At 39.9% G+C, this 14,466-nt stretch overlaps 1 protein-coding gene across 1 annotated transcript in view; it reads right to left on the bottom strand.

Moving 5' to 3' along the window:
• ITGB6 (integrin subunit beta 6) overlaps positions 1–12,819 on the bottom strand; it is a 47,428-nt gene extending 34,609 nt beyond the window's left edge. Inside the window, exons 1-3 of the mRNA XM_054636352.2 lie at positions 12,723–12,819; positions 9,503–9,670; positions 8,599–8,837 (exon numbers count right to left, since the gene is read on the bottom strand). The gene's annotated coding sequence lies outside the window, so the exon portion shown is untranslated. The remainder of the gene's footprint in view (positions 1–8,598; positions 8,838–9,502; positions 9,671–12,722) is intronic.
• Positions 12,820–14,466: the final 1,647 nt, after the last annotated feature.

Here is a 14,466-nt window from a genome sequence, read left to right as displayed (position 1 = left end):
AGGTGATACTGAGAGTCCTATTCCCTTTTAACAATATTTTGCTTTGTGACTTATATAAAAATCTTTCAAGATGTTCACGTTTTTGTAAAACTATGTATTCACTTATATTAGAATTTTAAATTTTTTTTCATCCTTTTTTCAAATTCCATCTCTCACATTAAACAGAACATTACTTCCATTGTCTTTGTTATAAGCTTGGTTACAAGCTTCTGAAGTGCCAGGAATCATTTGCAATATCTTTATCAGGGTAAATTATTACTGTACTTTATAAATCTTGCCTTATGTGTTTCTTCTGAAGGAAGGAAATTTAAACCAACAGTGTCTGCTCACATGCAAACAGGAACATTGGAAAAACAATATTACACAGAATGATTACTGCTTCTAAAATTCTTAAAGTCGTCATCAGAATTGCCAATATTAAATATCTAATAAACCCATGCAAAACTAGAAATATATAAATAGAGACACCTCTAAATAAAAATAAAATCAAACTAAATCAATTCCAAGTATTTTGCTGAGTAATACCAAAATAATAAAGCAGAGCAGATTTTCTCTAACAATGTTTTCCAAGAGTTCAAAATGATTAATCATGTAAATGCTGTCAATAATATTAGATCCACTGATACCTCATCCTTCTTATCTCATGTTTGTTGTGCCCTAGTTTGACACTTAACAAACAGATTTATCAAAATTTTAAACCACTCTTTAAAAATAGCTAAGTCTTAACATTTTGCAGCATGTCAGTATGACACAGGCCATAGAGTCATCTTTCTATCAGAACCAATAAACCAACACAAATTTCAAAAAATACTATTGCCACAATAATAAAAAGGAGAGGGCACAACACTGCAAAGGCTCTTATAGATACTGAAAATGGTCCTTTCACCTTACACAGCTGCCTTAATAAACTTATGGAAATCCATCATAAATCTTGTCAGACTGCTTGACTCTGGCAGAGAGGCAAAGAGAGAGTGGCTCTACTCACCTTTATGCAAGAGCTATGTGAATTCTATCATCCAATTTGCAAGCAAATAACTTCCATTTTACTGTGATACCCACACCTACAGTGGTTTGTCCCTGTCACTCTTACTAGAAGACTGTTTCAGAGACTTTGTTCTTCTCATGGCTGGAAACTGCCTCAGCTCCAGCCTGGATGGACTAACTTTCAATATATATCCATTTATTTTAATGACAACATTGTCTGGCAACTTAAATAGCTTCTTTCCTCCCTAGTATTTGCCCTGCCCTTCTTTCCCCTCCCCTTGATGTATTTATAGAGAGCAATTGTATATCCCTCATTCTTAGTTTTGTGCAGTACTGCTTTTCTGCGTTTCCTTCAATGTATTTTCCTAATTATGGCTGACTGACTGTTCTCAGTACCCAGAGGAGCTCTGACCAGAGGAGCCTCCTACAATGGTGTTTGTACCCAGGTATCCCTTCTTTAAGTCTCCTACATGGTATCTAAGGAGGACCATTTTGGCTTTTCCAATGGCTCCACCTCAGTTCTCTCAGGATTCTTCCATGACTGACCAAGACCTTCTGGTCTTCCTCTCACCCAACCAACTCACCACAATTTACAAGAGAAATAATTCCCACCTCAGTCTGGGTGTGATCCAGAACTTGCACTATTAAATTCTACCTGACACTTCCAGGTCCCTGTTCCTTCATAGTTTTCTGTATTTTATTTTCACGCAATTGTTTATTATTTCTTGCAAAATGCATACAAAATTTCCAGATTACTAAGGTTAGTTAATGAAGCTGTAGGTTACTTTTTTCTCTGCCTTTTCTCTCTCCTTTGTTTTGGGAGATCTTTAAAGCAAAACTTCTGATCCTTCACCTGAAAATTTATTTTTTCTCCTTTGAGCAATTTAGGATGGAAAACAAACACCTCTTCACTATAAGCCTACTGCACCTTGTTAATAAATTTTTCAAGTTGGTAAATGTTAGCTTTTATTTTTACAGATGCTTCCATTTTTCTCCAAGATCTGGACCATCATCTTTACAGAAAAAAAGAAAGAGCATTTTTTTGGTTTGGGCAGTACATACACAGTCTTTAATCTCTACCAGAGAGAGTACTTGCCACCTACCAGACTCCCTTTTACTTGTGTGATAGGAAAAACTTTCACTTTTTCAAATATTGTTACAGATGGTCTGTCTGCAAACTTGACAGATCTGACTGCACCCTCCGCTTCCAGGTTCCCAAAATACCATTTTCACTGATGATCTGGTATGGTGGGGGCTTTCACTCTCTTTGCTAACTCCTAATATTTTTATTTTTTTTTTAAGGATTTGTAAGGTGCTAGCATTCTTCAATGTCTCCTTACAAATTACAGATTTTTAAATTCTTATTTAAATTAAATTTTAATAGGTTTGGAACCTTCATCCAGTTAATATCACTAACTAATTTCTTTAGGTAAAATGCTTCGCAAGGACAAATTTTGGGAAACCAACAGGCCTGTTCTCGTTCATTCTTTCATTTATTTTCAATTTAACCAAGCTGGGATAACTTTAGCTAGGTTATTTTCTACCACCAGCTGCTCTATGTCATCACTACCTAACAAAGATCACCTAGAATAGCATCATGGCAGCCCAGTGATTGCTCGCTGATGAAATCTGCCAGCTATTACACGCTGGAATAACTGGCTCTACTGTTATCACAAACATTTGCTTTATACTCTATTTCTGACGAGTTAAAATCTCCCGCAGTGAGGCAATGCTTGGGAGCTTCTCTTTCATGCTTGCAGTCATCCGAGTTAGACCTCTCTGGAAAATGTTGCTCCTCAGTGGCCCTTCAGAAGACCTTTACCTTGACAGATTCCGTTCTGCCCAGGCCACCTCTCTCTGGTTTTATTTCTAGTTTTCTTAAAAGACTACACATTAGTTTAAATGTGTTTCAGTCATAGATCACGCATCCACCATCCTTCACTAACCATGGAAGATTTGGGATCACTTTGGATCCTGCAGCTCTAGCCTGTGTTTGCAGTTTTTGTACACAAACTTCTCAGCTCATCTTCTATGACAATGTGCAAATTATTTTTAAAGTGTCACATCCCTTTTATTCCTAACACCCAGGCCACACACCACATTCCCACACATGGACACGTCAGTGTCCATTTTTCTCCCATCTGATATTTCTTTCCCAAACTTATTCACCATGCTTTGCTTTTCAGAACCAGGCATCAAAATTACTTACATGTGTCCCCCAACATCCTCTCCTATTTCTTAGAATTCTTTTACTGATTATACTGATGTGTGTGTGTATGTGTATATGTATATTTTGTTATCATCTATTATTTTGTAACATTCTACATGATCTGTTATACTATAATGATACCAGTTATAGCAATCTTGGTTCCAGAAAATCAATGCCATGTTTGCTCCAACAGAGTTCATCCAGTTTGTGTGAAAAATCCTCCTTCTTCTCAAAAGCTGAATTCCTTACAACACTCCTCATAACACCAATTTTTAAGACATCTGCTGCTCTTTATTATCTTGCATGCTTTAACACACCCTCTTCAAGAATGAAACCCTGCAGTGGGAGCTTTTCCTTCAGGACAAACCTACTCACACAGATTTCCTCTGGTTTTTGTTTTTTCCATGGCTCATTCCTTTAGTTTTTTATTCTACACTGTGATCTGGTACAGCTATATTTTATCTCATAAATGATTGCACTGCTAGTGGCACTAAAACAGCTTCTGTTTTATAAATGGAATAAATAATAAACTGCATGCACATACTATGTGTACATTTTCCTTGAATACAATAATTTTAGCTTAAAACTATGCTGAGTACTGCTGAACTTATATTTATGAGGCAGTTTTAAAATAGCTTCTGGTAAAATAAGTATTTTTGCATGAAAGAGCTAAAGTGATAGCTTGAATATACTTTTGAACTTGAGTAGCTTTGTGAAATGTCTCATCAGTTCTCCTGGAGATATTTTAGTCATTGGGAGTTAATCATTACCTGAAATTATGGGACAAACCTATTGAAAGGCAGTCAACCCTGTAGTGTTGTGTTAGGGAAGAAATGCAGACACTGACTCATAGGCGTCAGCTATTTATTCAGTCAGTTATGATGTGATTCTTTCCAACATTATTTTTCTTTTGATCTATAGTAAGATACTGATCTTGTGGATGAGATTTTCTCAGTTAGAGCAAGACCCTGTCTACCCCAATCAATAGAGACATTTGAGTGTCAAACTACCGGGGGAACACCACAAAATTTTAAAACAGTACAAGGAGAAGGTAAAGAGATCAGTGAGTTAACATTAATCTGGAAGAGGCACCTGAGCACCCTCTAAAATCAGAAAAATTGTGCTCAGCAATGTCTGAGAGCAACATAAAAAACCAAGAAAAAATTCAAACAGGTCAAACACTGGTTTGCTCCCAGGACCCTGCCAAGTCATGGGTATGGCAACAATCAAACCTCCAGGGAACAGCAGGCACAGGACTTGGGCTGACACACAGGAGGTGCCTCACTCTGCAATTTCCATAGACACAGTCAAGAGCAAACTGGTTCCTAACTCAGGCCTATCAGATGCTCCAGAGCACATTTTCTTTCTATGCTACAAAGCCAGAAATGTTCCCCTCTAGCTGTGTAGTGTGTCAACTTTCTTGCATGTAGGGAAAACAGAAACACCTTCTTCTGCCTGTGTCATATTAATATGAAGATTAGACAAGATGGGTACATGAAATAACAGTCAAAAACCAGGGTAAAAATTTGAATTCAGATTATCTAATAGTCTCAGCACTTGTGGAAAGTGCCTATTTGTCATGTTCTCATGACATCACAGTTTTCTGTCTAATTTTGTGAAATTTGATCACTATTCACAGTTTTAAGCAAACAGGCAAGTAAACAAAACCATTGCAGTTATTTATTGACTGTGCTGACACACAGCTATTCATGATGCCTGTGCATCACATTACTGATAAAAACACCCATTTTTACTGTCTCCCACATCATCAGCTTGCTCAAGGGGAGTAAAAAAGCCTATTTTTCCTGTATCCTGAGCTGATATTTATGTTCTCATACATTACCATCTGATTTGTCCCAACCACTTTAAAAGGAGTGCTTTTCTCTTCTTTCCCTGCTGCTTAAAAATCCCCTGTTAGGTTTATTTGCTGTACTTGTGGGTTGAACAATGATAGTTTGATTTAGCTCATGCTTCTGAACTTGCATATTAACTAATTTTTCAAGACTTGGCCTTTTTCTGACATTCTTCTAAGTTCATGGTTTTTAGGGTGCATAATTTTTTTCATGAACCTGGTATTGTGCTGCTTCTGTTATTATAATGAAGCTTGAGGAAGATCATTCCTCAGAAGTAGCTTCTCTCCTCTTACAACTAGAACAAATCCAGGCTCAGGGTCAGACAAAGCATCACAAGCTCCAACCTGGGCAGCCTTCCTGGCTGAGGAAATTCCTCAGTGCAGTTCTTGTGGCAGAAATCTGACAATCTCTATCTGTTTACAATGTCTATTAGCACTCTGAATAACAGCACGGGCACCACGGAGGCCTTGACTCTATTTCACAAGGATGGCAGGTAAATATTGCCAAAAAACCAGTCCACTGTCAGGAGCAGGGGATTTCCAAATCTGAGCCTGAAAGCCTGGGTGGAGGACAGCCAAGCACAAGAGATGTGGAAGCCAGGAAAGGGTCAGAAAAGGACAAATCTTGCTGAAGCTGATTTTAAACAGCCATTTGAGATATTGGCTGTGGTTGTAATATCCACCACTGTTGGATGAGATTAATTGCTGCTAGCATGGTTCTCAAGGAGGGAAGAAGCATCTTCTAAAGATGCCAAGGTTCATCATTCCAAGTAGGTTTTCTGCCCTGGGGAGAAATGGCAGCATTTGTCTTCTCTACCCCCAGACAGTTCCACTGAGGGAAGAAAAACCAATTTCTCCATGATCCTCATAAGACACTCCTGCAGGCACAGCCAGAAGGCTTTATCATACAAGTGCCATCCCTAAGTAGTCTGGCAGAGCCTCATTTCAGGGGCAGCTATTGCTAAATGAAACCTCATTTGGACCAGGCCCTACCTCCCACACAAGTGGCTGCAGAAGGCTGAGGATTGCCTCACCAGCCTTCAGGCTCTCTGGGTCCCAGCAATGGGAAACAAACCCTAAGGAGATGCCTGCCCTCAGGTTCACAACTCTGTACCCCAGGAAAAGGATGAGATCCACTGCCAGAGCACCACTACTCCAGTTCTGCTCTGCTAAACACTCTCTGCTTTGGGTGTTACTGGAAAAAATTGCTGAATACAGACAATCAGATGGAATTGTGTTTTCTTATGTATAAGATACCAGAGAGCAAGACAGGTCAGAGTTTTGAATACCATTGAGATGCTAACCAGGTCACAGATGTCAGATTTAAGAGGTATATTCCCATCTTCCTAAAGAAGAGATATATAAAAAGAAATATTGTTAATGGCAGGACTGGCATTTCATGCACTTCCCCAAGCTCCTTCACTCTTAACTGATAGCATGAATGTTTAATTAAAGTTTTGGCAGAGAAGTAGATCAGGACTACAGTGTCATTTTCCCCTCAAGGCGTGCTTCAGCAAGCTGATGCAGATTGCTTGGTCGGTGAGATATATCAATATTATAAGGCACCATGTGTCAGGCTGAACACATTAAAGGCTGTGTTAAATTTTAACATAGGTCATGAATCACTTAAACTAATTCAGCCAACCAGAATTAGTATGAAAAGTATGAGTAACAAGGGGCTAGTGTTTGTTCTGGTTTTATATAAGCAGGAGGATGAGGCACCTGAGCAAAGGTTCATATGCAACAACAATTGTAACTCTGTTCATGTAGGAATGATTCAGACATTTGGATCACAATGCAGAAAGATCTTCATTTTGTTGAAAACCTCATTATAGCTTTCTGAGAATTAAAATTTTGACAGCTTGGTTTGGGGAAGTCTTCTAAGAATATTAACTCTGATATAAAATAATAAACAGTGTATATGAAATGAAACATTTTTAAAATAAGTCTTCCCTGACATCTCCTGAAGAGAGATGTTCAAAGTGAATGCTGCCTTAATTAGTTTTTCTCTTTTTCACCATTTATTGGCATTGTTAGCTAAATTTTCTTACGAAGGTGTTCTACTGCAAATTTATTGTGGGTTAAATTGCAAACATAGTCATTAAAGTGCACTGAATTGTCTTTTGGCTTTACTTGCACAAATAATGACTGTATGCTCTACACAGCATGATAAGTATTTACATGATCTTACATACTTTGAGCAATATGTCATCATGATTCACCATTCTTTATCTCTATTTATTTTTGCTGATTTTGCTTCTTTTATAGCTCACCTCTGTCTAGACCAGCACACAACTCCTCTTAAACACAAGCTTAACCACACCAAGACATGCAAGCTCAGCTGGGCTAAGAGGTGATGTTTTCATCATATTAACAGTTTGCCTTTCTATTTCAGTAGCATGGAAATAACCTTGTTCTCTGAAAAAAAAACTTTATTTTTTCCTCCTTGTTCTAGGATGTGCATTGATGAAGCATCTGACAATGACGTTCACTGAGGACTATTATTAAAAACACTTGCTGCAATAAATTTACTCATTCACTTTCTGCACATTCTTGTGGTATCTCAGAACCTGTGCCTGTCACTGGGGACAGCACGGAAGCACTCACTGAGCTCTGCCAGAAGGAAAGGCACCGCTTTTGGCATTGGAATAGCATGGAATGCTATTGGAATGACATGGAATAGCAGTAGCTCCAGAGTGAAAGACCATTGTTCAGAAGGGGCACAATCATCAGAGCTGGTGGCACAGCAAAAGCAGGGCTGAGAGCACTGCAGCCAGAGCTGCAAGCACCGGCTCTGCTCATAGCCCTGCTTTTCCCCAGGGAATGGCGTCTTGCGAGCGACTTCATTAACTGCTGACAGCAGACAGACTGCGCGCGCTGGGCGCGAGAGGGAAACACTCGTCAGATGGCCCCAGCCACAACTGAGGAAAAGCACAGAAGAGATAACTGGCAAGTGTGGAGATTTCCTCGCTGTTCAGGAGAAGTTAGGCACATCCCTGAATGCAGCGCTCTGTTTCTTTTCTTTCAGCAGGGCGTACAGAGTTGCCCAGCACAAAGGGTGCTGCTGTCAATTCAATGTGCCCTTGGAATCTGCCCAGGCTGTAGAACATGGCATCTGAATTCCAGATTGGTTGGTAGTTGTAAGAAAATCCCCCAAATATCTTGGCATTTGTTTCTTTTAATAGTCAGGAGAAGAGAGCCACCAAGCCTCGTTACCTGCCATTGAAATCCTTGCTGTGTGGGACCTCTTGTACTGTCACTGGAACTTGCCTCACTGCGTGGCCAGCAGGATGAGTGTCCCCAAGGCATTTACTCACAGAACAGGCTCACACAGCCCAAATTGCATGTGTCCTTAAAACCAGGGATCCTCACTCCATCCACGAGTTTAAAAACTTCCATCCTTATTGAACCAGCTCTGAGGTTGTTTGCCTGCCCGTGCCCTCCACCCTTCAAAAGGTCTTACTAACAGCTAAAGACCCGAAACACAAGGCTTTCTACACACAGGCACTTCCTCATTTGCTCCAAAAATTTACATAAAAATGTGTTGCCTTACCTGCTGCTCCCAGTGCACTTGAACATTTCTCGTGTGCAGAGCAGATTCCCTGGCACTGCAGCCATCCTTGCACTGCAGCCCGGCTTTCTGCAGGATCACAGAGAGCTTCTCTTTTTCCACATGGCAGCTGCCTTGCTTCTCACCAGCCCTGAAGTCAAGCCTCTGTTTTAAAAGCACTCCAGCATCCTGCTCCTTCAAACTTCACTTTTCTCTGTGGATTCTCCAGGCTCACCGAGTGCCTGTGTTTCAAACATTAATACTTTGTTTACTGTCTTTCTTTAGCAGACATTGTATTCTCCAAACCCTATCTCCTATAGAAAGTCTGACAAAAACTGGCCTAAAATGCCATTAGTCAAAATCCTGTTCTTCCCAGAGGAAACACTACTGGTCCTTCACAACCAAGCAGCTATTTATAGGAATGGTGACAGTGTGTCTAACCCCACAGTACAATGAGAATGAGGCAGTCCAGGCAAGACAGGATGATAGAGGCTGTTCATAAAATCAAAACTGGAATTCATGTGCTGTACATCAATAGGGATTTAAGCAACCACTTTCTTTTCCCATTTCAGAGGGAAGAAATAGAGGCCCTCTTAGCACAGGGATACACAGCACACTGTCACTGGAAATTAATCCATTATTTTAAAGAATAATGTTGAAGTTTTGTATCTGTTATAATCCTAATCTCCCCTCTTTCTGCAGGGCAGTGCTTCCACCTCACAGGCACCTGCTTTGACACTTCCCAAAGGAGCTTCTTCCTCATAAACTGCATTGTATGTTCATCTTAATAGACATAAAGCCAGGTTCTTTGATCTGAGCAGCAAAACACAATTAGTTTGGGATAGAGAACAGAGGAATCCCAGACAAGCCCCAGACAAAAGCAGAAATGGCAGGGAGGCAGAATTACCTTAGGGAATGCACAAGGAAGCATCAGTGCCAGCTGGGTTACAAATCAGAGCAGCAAGCAGCTGTAATACTCTTCTAAGGAACTGGGTGGGAAGCCAGGCATAAAGAGCAGAGGCAGCCCAGTGCTCACATCATTTCCCTGAGCAGTAGTTAAGGAACTGGGAGAGCACTGTAAGAAAAGAGAAAAGACATAAAAAATAGCCAGAGATGAAGTGAGGATCTAAAATTGTCCTAGGAATGCACCTAGTTGAGAATTAGAAAAACCTGTGAAAAGGCAGGGAAATGGCATTTCTTGGGGTGGGGCTGGAAGCTGCAGTGGCTGGGGCACCCCACAGTGGCACAGTGGGCTCAGCAGGCCCCTTCCCCATGGCCAGGCTGCTCTGACATGGGGGCAGACCCCACAGGTTCCAGCTGAGGACCCCTCACCATCAGTACTGACACTTTTCCTACAGCAGTGAATAAAGCCACCAGCCCATCTCTTCAGGACCCAAAGAGGAAGATAACCAGCTCCTGTTCCACCCTGTCTCAGCATGCCTGACTGGGGCACAGCCCTTTGGGCTCATGCACGTAGGTGGGGAGGCAAGAGCCCCTGTGCTGACTCTGGCCATGCTGAAGCCCTGTGGGATGTGCTGCCATGGAACTGACACCCTGTAGTGTCCTCTCCCCCTCTCCTGCCTGCAAAACAATGAAGCCCCTTAGCAAACTTCACCCCCTTAGCGTGGTGCTGTGCCCAAAGCCCAGGCTGCTCATGGCAGCTGGGGAGCACAAAGGGAGAGGGGCTGAGCTGCCCTGACAGCCACAGGTGAGAGCAGCAGCTCAGCAGCAGCAGAGATCTCCCCTGCCTCTCCCAGAGCCAGCAGCCCAGCCATGTGCCAGGGGCTGAAATGCATTTGGAGATATGTACATCACAGCAGTCACCAAGAACTTCCTGAGCTACCAATAATAATGAGGCACTAGGTCTGTGACAGACTAGGGAATTCTATTACATACCTTTAAAAATTGAATATAAATAGCTACAGAACAGCTTGCAAATAGTAAATAGCAATAAAGCTTCTCTACCAAATATAAAAAAAAATCACATAAAAAGGGAAAGACAAAACTCTTCCCCATTGTGCTTGCCTACTACACAACTTCCAAAAGACATGGCTGGATTTTGGCCTTGATACCTGGAGGAATATATTGGTAATGACTTGAACTGAATTTGTACTTAGGGATGTTTTCCTGTACACCAGGAAAAAAATATTACCCAGGTTGTCTGCAGCTATAGAAACTCATTACCATAATTTATTTTTTTTTCTTCATACAGGCACAGAATTAAAAATCAATTTCCTTCTTAAATAAAAATCTGAGGCTGGATACATCCCATGCATAATTCTGTATTTCCAAGTCCTTGTGATTGATTATTTCTTCAGTAATCCCTAAGGATCTAGAGTAGAAAACTTGAAGGGAAAGAAGATGTTTGTTAAACACAACTATGTATGCCTTAATGCACAAACAATAACTATGACCAGAAAATATTTTGCCTGCAATAAAATGCAGAGTCCCTTAATCCCCAGAAATTCACTGCTTTTCTTCAGAGCAAACTTTTATTGGTAATATACACTTCCCTGAACTAAGTAAAACTCACAGCTGTAAGAACAGTGGTGGTAAACTGGAGGACCAGATATGAAATGAACAAAACCATGTGTAAAATTATTTTTGAGAGGCTCAGTGAAATGAAATGCTGTCATTGCTTAAGACAATCTACTTCACTGACTATATTAAATTTGCCTAGATGCATCCCTGAGAGCAAAAAATGTAACTGCCTGGCATAAAACAGAGATACAGAAACCAAACAAACTCCCATGTGAGAACTTTATCAAAGCAGGGAGAATAAAATCCTTCATACCCCTGTTATACAAAATTAGGTAACAGAAGTACCTGAATATTTTATGGGACAGATTCATCTGAGATATATTTATACAAGGCCAAAAACCTCAGGCCTATGTCCTTGAAGATATTTACTTAGTTTTGGTTAAACCTTTTGGTGAAACAAGTGCTAAGTTAAGTTATATCACTTTACATCCTGAAGGACAAATACTGCCTTTACTTGATTTGTAGTTATAAAAGATGCTGGAGGTACTGATGGGAGCACTTTATATGTTTTTATTTCTATTACAGTGTGGCTTCAATCAGAAACAGAACTTTGTGGTAGAAATTGAACAAATATCATACCTATATATACAACTCATACCCAGAAATTCAACACAGGCAAATTAATTCCATAGCAGGAGAGGTAAATTTTACACAGTGGGGATGGACTCAGAGCATGGTGCAATCTGTAAGGAAAGAGCACCTGAAGGATGTATGGACTGAGGAGGGACTTTTTGAGGCTTCAGGAGAGGATGAGCTTTGCCTCTGCTGCCTGTGAGGGGACTGCTGAGCACTGTGCTGAGGAGAAATGCAGGCACCACTCAGGGTCTGCCCCAGACCCTGAAATAACTGCTCAGAACACAACTGAGCAGTAAACACGCGAGTTTTATTCTATCAGTCATAAGCCTAAGTGAAGTGAAATGTAATGTAGTGCTAATAGACTCAAAATACCAGTAAGGAAAATTTAGATCAGAATATGATACTCATAATTAATAAAACAGGTAACTATTGTACCATGCAATAAATGGTTACAGATCTCATGCAGGACTGGATTATTAATAACACCCCAGATAATTTCATTGCAATGCTATAATTTTTTTAAACATTCTTAATGCAGTAAAATATCAAATAAGTCAGAATGAGCAGCATTATTATTATTAACTAGGCTGCACAAATGAGCACTAGTGTTTTAAAAAATCAAAGATATTAAATTCATGAATAGTAGAGCAACACTGACAAAACAGCTAAACTTCAAACACACTATTTTCCTAGCCAATTCAATTTCTGAAAAATCTTACAAGATAAAGGATATACCACTAAACCTTTCATGTTTTTTATGCAAATTATGAAAATAAATGATGGTTAACTAATTTATATGTATTTCATGATGAATTATATTCTCTTTTGCAGCCAGCATCGTATTTTATTAAGAAATTTGTTGGAATCACAGGGAAATTGTTTAAGAAATATTTTTTTAATTCATCAGTTGAACATACTTTTTAATATTATTAACTGCAAATTAGAGTGATAACAGGAACAGACCTAGAATATGTGCTCTGAAGCCTATAATGATGCATTGCACTACTTACCATTCAGGACAGACCTTTCAATTCAGAAAGTGCTGAATGCATTACCAGGCCCATTGTCCAGAACCTCTGCCAGACATATCATTTGTCTCTATTGTGGTAATAAAGAGATTCCTGGCATTCTGCTATTAAGAAACCAGAAGTAATATATTAGTTTTACTTTACCTCTGCTACTTAATAAGGAGCACATACAATAGAGCACACACTTCAGAAGACTATGAAGATAGTATCCTATTGAATGACAGACTGTCTGCTTGATTTACATGAAATACCAAGTGCTCGTATGAGAAAAGGTTAAAATTAGATTGACGAGCAAATGTGCTACCAGACTGCTGGCTGACAAATGGCAAAGTTATGCCAACGTATTACTTATTCTGGAGGCGCCCAAGAAGCAAGCAGGAGGATAGTAATTCATGTGCTAAAATATATTCACATTTAGCATAAACAAAGAGTCCTCAGGGTCTGCAATAGGAACATATTAGCTACATGTAATTTATGCCAGCCAGTAAGTCAGTGGAACAATTTCCTTATTAGATATGGAATTTGAATGACTTGTATTTTCTTAAGTCAAGAGTGGGCTGCTCTACTGTCATTTAAATTATTTCAGAATAATGCCCTGATGAATGACTACATTGTTCTTCCAATAAATTGACTGTTGTGCTACATCCTCCTTCCTGCTACCAACCACACAATGAAAATAGAGATTAGTCATGTAGCTTTTCACAGTGGCTCTTGGATTATAGTCTGGCTTCTTTGTGGTCACCATAAAGAGCAGGCTAGTTCAGTAATGGTGACTCCTTTCCCTTTCTCCTTTCCTTTCAGGAAGTCCTGTTGAGATCCATACTAAAACTTGTTCCCTAAAAGGTGTGAACTAAGGAAAAATTTTCACTTGCCGAAATAAAGGTGGTTTGAGCTCTGAAATTCAGCAGCAAAGATGCATCACAAACTGACCATCGTGCTCTGGGCATGTCTGCAAGTCTGGAAGTAACGTTTTATGATTCTATGGGTACAAATATCAATCCACCAGAGATACAGGGCACCTCTGTAAGCATCAGCTTTAATGACTAGAAGCTGGATTTGGTGATAATGAGGCACAACCAGTCAGTTGTGCCTCAATTGTGGTTTATGAACTAAAAACAACATTCTGAAGGAGATGGAAACAAATTACTGATGCCTGCCACTTTTAAACTCATTTTACACAAATCAAATAATTACACAGGGAAAAGCTGCTACTCTATGAAGTGGACAATGCAAAACTGTATCTTTCTCCCTTAGAGGCCAATGGCAATTCTGCAGTTTACTTCTGTGGAATTAGAGGTTGGCTACAAAGTGAATTTTTCTGCATGTGAACATGAATTAAAAAGGAATTTAAAAGCAGACAACATGGGCTTGAACCTGCTCTTCATTGGAACAACTTTTTGATATTTTGTTAATATGAAATTTCAGTAACACTAAAGCTTTAACAGACCCAAACCCATTTGCCAGCCTGTTTCCTTAGGGAAAAGTGCTCTTATTTCCTTTCCAATTGCCATGACAGACAGCAAGTTAGGGGAGGGAGTTAATTGCCCCATTAGTCATCACCTTGTCAGGATGACTGGCAGCCAGTAGCCTTCAGGCTTGCATGAAAAGCTAAAGCCAGTTGAGATCCTTTCAAGTCTGGACGGGAGAGACACCTCTGGACCTGCTGCCCCTCAGTGACACCTGGAAAGCTGGTCCAATATTTTATGCCAGGTCTTTCATATGTCTG

This window comes from Agelaius phoeniceus, chromosome 7, assembly GCF_051311805.1.
Source record: "Agelaius phoeniceus isolate bAgePho1 chromosome 7, bAgePho1.hap1, whole genome shotgun sequence".
NCBI lineage: Eukaryota > Metazoa > Chordata > Aves > Passeriformes > Icteridae > Agelaius > Agelaius phoeniceus.
Note: the sequence above shows the minus strand (reverse complement) of the source record. Positions and strands in the feature narration are given on the sequence as shown.